This window comes from Cyphomyrmex costatus, unplaced genomic scaffold, assembly GCF_001594065.2.
Source record: "Cyphomyrmex costatus isolate MS0001 unplaced genomic scaffold, Ccosl1.0 scaffold777, whole genome shotgun sequence".
Classification (NCBI taxonomy): domain Eukaryota; kingdom Metazoa; phylum Arthropoda; class Insecta; order Hymenoptera; family Formicidae; genus Cyphomyrmex; species Cyphomyrmex costatus.
Genome location: NW_017280352.1, coordinates 9470 through 15304, shown reverse-complemented (window position 1 = coordinate 15304; position 5835 = coordinate 9470).

Genomic DNA, 5835 nt, shown 5'->3' with positions numbered 1-5835 from the left:
TTGTACCTTGAATAATCTGTCATTTACTTTTTGTGGTACATATTCAACATAGAAAATAACATAATGTATGTTCACTTTGAACTGGCACATTTAGTAATATATCAGTTACTTTTCGTGGTCATATATTATATTAGATAATATCATTTAAAGTATTAAAGGTTTAAATTATTATGTTACATTTATATTAGATAATCATTTTAATTTAGAAAGGTTTAAATTTTTGGGGTTAATTTCACAGGTCAACAAAATTTGACTTTGCAAAATCATCAGAGATGCGGGTATATTTTTCTGACGTATTTTTGTGTGCTGAATCCAAATCCGTTCATAGAATTTTCCCATCACCCTCCATTTTCGAGATATCCGCCATTTTGTATTTTTTTCAAATTCGTTTCTTTCAGAATTTTTTGCACTCCAACGGAACATGATAATTAATCGTACGACCTCTCATTTTACGCATAATTGCTTCCAGAATACGTGTGAATTTTTCCAGATCCAAAAAATTACTGATGCTTAGTGTTATCAGTGAAAAACTTCAAAAATTTCACTAAAAATGACGAAAATTCAGCCATTTTTAGAAGAAAAAATGCATCTAATTTGAAAAAAAAAAATTTTTTGAATATTGTAACTGCATGGTCTTATAGTAGGCTAATCACACGTTAATTTTCGGGCTTGTGCGTCTATTTAACTTTATTGTATGTGAAGATATGTATTTTTAACCGATAATGTCGAAAAATGGTAGTGCATGGGTGCTAGATGCACTGGCACGTAATACCAGAATGATTGACATCAATTTCACATTTTGCAATATTTTTCAGGGTGTTTAACATACATATTTCATTCCGAATATCAAAAATGATGGATGAACTTGCAAAATTTGTTTACAAAAAACGATATATTCATTATTCTGCACCTAATTCGAAGTAGTATAAAGTGTTAAAATAGTACATTATGCAACAAGGGTGTAAAATGCGATTTTACGCACCGAGACGTGATCGCTGCGCTCTAGTGCTCGCCGAGGGTGGCAACACGTCGCACAGTGTTGCGGAATCTAAAAAAAGTGGCCATAAATCTTATTTTTGTTATTTTTGGTTCAATACACATTAGAAATATACTGTTGTTTTTAAACTTATTTTAATTCATATTTATATCTTACTTATTTGCTTTTTTACTTTTTGTTTTAGTAACTTTATTATGTCCTGCACATGTATTTTGCTATGAGAAAGTTAGCTGTGCGCTATTTAACGGAATATTTACATATTCTTATTACATATCATATATTACATATTATTAACTAATATATTTTAAAAATAATATTTTGCTTTCTTAAAAATTAATAATATTTGATCGTCACATGAATAATAATAATACAATGTAGGCGGCTATCATGACAAAGAACTGTCTTTCATATGGTTGTTCTTTGTATGATTGTTCTTAATATATAATCGTTGTAAAAAAAATAAAACAAATATATACTTGAAAATTGACGAAAGCGAGATAGAAAGTTTTAATGCAGTTTAGTGCAGCGACAAAGCATAAATCAATAGTTTCAAATAAATCAAAAATTAACATTGAATAAAATTAATTTGCAGTTGAAATAAACACTTTTCTTTATGCAGATTTGAATGAAGAATATATTTCTTTATTTTTAATTTTTTAATTTTTTTGTTTTCCTCATTTTATAATTTCTTTATTTTATATTATTTATATACTTTATATTATTATTTTTTATATTATATTATCTTATTTATCTTCAATTGTTACATCTGCGAATAATTGTAAACCGTAAACCGTAAAAACTGTAAACCGTGTTACCTATCGAACTCTGTTTAGAAAATCTCATATCTTTGTAATCGCTGGGTATCGCTCTTTCTACTTTTGTGTGAGGATACATAAATATTCTATCTTTGTTTTGGCAAAAAAACAAAGAGGTGCGAAGAGGTGCATTTTTTTAATGGCATGACAAATATAATTCAATATACAAAAAACGTGTACTTCTTGCAAATTTTATTTATAGTAGATTTCAGAAACTTTTCAATTAAACGTTTGTTAAAAATAAAACTAGACAAATAGGATGTTAGATTAAAAAAATGATTTTAATGATAAAAACTTTTTTGATGGAGTATCAGAAGAATTATTTTAATGATTATGCGCATGTTATTTTTTATTTCGCAATACATGTACATTTGCGTCAACTTATTTCCATAATACAATAAAATTTTATTAAACTGTTATTTTAAAATTGATTAATTTGAACCTTTTTGGAAGAATATTTATAAGGAGAACCGAAAATTCGGAGTTTAATTTTTTCTAATTTTGGCCACATTTGTCTATTTTCGCAACACTGTGCGTCGAGTGCGGAAATCGTACACCCGTGTTACATACGATATTTTTTTACACAGTGTGCGTAAAATTCGCGACCGAGGTCTAAAAAAATAAGTATATATACATACGTAAATAATGTACATGTACGTATATACATGATATGTGATAAACGCAGCAAAATGGTGTAATTGGGAGGAGGGGGGCTAGGTGGGGTTCGGAAGGGAATAAATTCTCCGATTAAATAAAAGTTCTTATTTTAAAGAAACAAAAAAATGTATTTCTATTTTATTACATATTTGTATTATTATATAGATATTTGTAGTATCATTTAAACATATTTGTAATTTTTCGTTGTCAACTGTTTTTGTTGTTGTGACTGTCGTTATTGTGTTATGGTTTTCCTTTTCTTTTTTGGCAAAAACATATTTTATTCATGTAAATAATGAAATGAAAATAAATGTACTTGTCGCAATTATTCACTTTCAACAATTTCTATTGTTGTTACTGTCTGTGTTGTGGTTTTCTTTTTCTTTTTTGGCACATCAGGTTGGTATTCGGTGATGGCATTTGTTATGGTTTGTCCAATTTTTCTCTTATTTTTTATGGAGTCCTCGATGTACGATTCAGCAATTTCGGTTGACTTCCATCCACCGTGACGCTTCAATGTTGTAGAATTTTCTCCTGCATCGGCAAGTATGGTCGCCGAAGATCGTCTGAAGCTGTGGCCGGTATACAATTCAGGTTGAGGCAAATTTAGCCAGGCTGCAATGTTTTTTGGCATTGCACCGATCATGTTTATCCCAATAGGTTGATTTACACATTTTTGATTTTGACAACGGATGAACAATTTTTTCGTGGTCAAGTGTGGAGGTCTCAGCGTTACGTATGAATTAAATATTTTAAAGTATTCGCCTTCCAAAGTAAATGTTCTTGGTTTATAAGTTTTTGTAATTGGAATGTGAATGACTGCAAAATTTTCACATAATTTGATATTGTCCATTGTTAAGTCTTACAATTCTTCCCTTCTGCAGGCTCCGTGAACTCCAAGAATTAAGGCAATCTACGATACCATTTAATATTTGCTTTTATTGGTCATAATAACAATATTAGAAAAATTAATAATAATAAGAAGGAGAAGAATAATAAAAAATGAAATGTAATTTTAATTTATAATTTGACAACAAGAATTCTTAAAAGATCATTTAAAAAGAAATAACATCTTGAATTTATTGAAACAAAAATTATAGTGATAATATTAACAAGAGTTTGTGTAAAAATAAAAGTACTGACCTTTGTGGGTAAAAATTTATCATTTGGAGCGTTGTCCATGAAGTTCTTAATGTCGCTTGTTGAGAAAACTTTAGCTTTTTTAGCATTGTAATTTGTGTGCAGTTTCTTCAAATATACTTGCAATTGTAGATATTTACTTATGTCGATGTTTTTGTCGGCGTTAACCATCGTTTTTAGCATCGAATATTTGGACCATAACGAGGACGATTTGTAACTCGTGGACAGTTCACGAAAATATGCGAGGAACACTTTTTCGTCAAATGAATTGGTTTTCTTTTTCTTCATCCATTCTTTAAATTGCTCATAACAGGTTCTATATATCGATTGAGATTTATCAGGTAACGACTCGTTTACTGCTTGTTTTGCTGCGATTAACCCTCAGCAGACCACCTCCAAAATCCTTCCGATCTAGACCACCTTGGGTATGCCATATCTCGATTTTTTAGAACGCCGTATCTCGGACTAGAAGCAACCAATTTTAATGTATTTTTTTTTTAAATTGTGCAGAAAAAGGTCAGGAATGCAATGGAATTGTTCAGAATGACAGATATAATGTTAAAAAAATTATATTAATGGACGAATGTCGAAAAAAAACACAAAATTTAAACTTCTTTTTTAAAAATGATATTTTGATGAAAAATAAATATTTTGACACGTCCAACCATCGAAATGAAAAGGTGATGAGGTAAACTTTAAGGCCCTTGGGTCACTTTTTTGATTTGCTGAAAAAAATATATTTATTTTGAAGATTGACAATTACCAATTTTTCGTATTTTCGAGAAGACGTAAATAGTCGCATTTTCATGTTTATTTCGCAATATTAATTTTTTTTGACACTTGTACACATTGTTATTGGTAATTTACAATGTAATAAATGTTTGTAGGAAAGGAAAAAAATATTACATAGTATATCACATGTGACTGTATTACTACATACAAATTTAAGGCACGCATTCTACACACGCCTTCGCCGTGTGCTGTTTACACATAGGACTATTAGATTTTAGACATTTAAATTGTGTTTTTCTATCGTTTGCACACAATGAGCATCGAACGTATCTTGACAATTTATTGTCTACATTTTCGTCTGCAATATTTGTATCCTCGGGCCTCTTCTCGGTTGGTAAAAAGTCTTCGATCATAAATCGTAAGCGATTTTGAAGCGTCGCGGTCGCCGTTCTTCGGATTAAAATTGGTGCGACAAGCGCCGTAGATAAATTAAAAATATATTGCAGTCGTTGTAGTTCCGGATTTCCATTTAAATAATACAACACGAAACTATTAATATTCGCTTGGTCCAACATTCCGAAGAACATGCGCAATGGCCACCGATTCGTTTTTCGCGCGGTCGTATATTGCAAAACGTGGCGCGTTCCTACGCGAGCACGCGTCGAAGCACTAACGTTCTCTGTAAATTCAACACGTTTCATTACTTATTATACACTTAAACATTACGCGTATTCACACTGTATCAGAAATTACTTTGTAGAACGAAAAATTAACATTAAAACAAAAATTGAATATTCCCCGATGTCACAACTAATTACCTTGTAGACCACCTGGGTATGCCGTGCCCGACAGCAGCCATGGTATAAAGACAAGGGTATGCTCACGCGCATGATAGTTCCAGACAACCAATCAGAAATGTCACTCAGTCTACGTCACATTAAGCGGCAAATTCAAAATGCATTTGCTTAGTACTTCTACATACAGTATTGAATTACGGTATTTTCTAATAAGATTGACTTTAAAAACGTGATTTCTCGCCGCTAAATTCAAATAATTTATTCTAATACGTATCACAAATAATTTCAAAAAATAAAAAAGAAATCATCTTCCATTATATAAATTGTGAAATAATTTATATAAAGGAAGGTGATTTTACACTTTTAGTAACAATTAATACTTTTCTTGAAAAGCAATTCACATTATTTATTGTAGAAATACGCAATTAGCAAAAAACTTTCATTGTGCTCTCTTTACAAAAAAAATATATACATATAATCAGGATTGAGTAGTAACTAGTTAAAACGTTAAAAGTTAAAAAAAAAGTTAAAAGTTAATAACTTTTAACTTAACTTAGTTAATTTTAAATGCATTAAATGCATTAAAAGATTAAAATTTTAAATATCTTAGAAAAATAATAAGATATAATAAGACTAAGGCCGGAATCCATGGTCCGAACATAGTCCAAATCTCAAGGAATGTCTTAAGATGCTAATA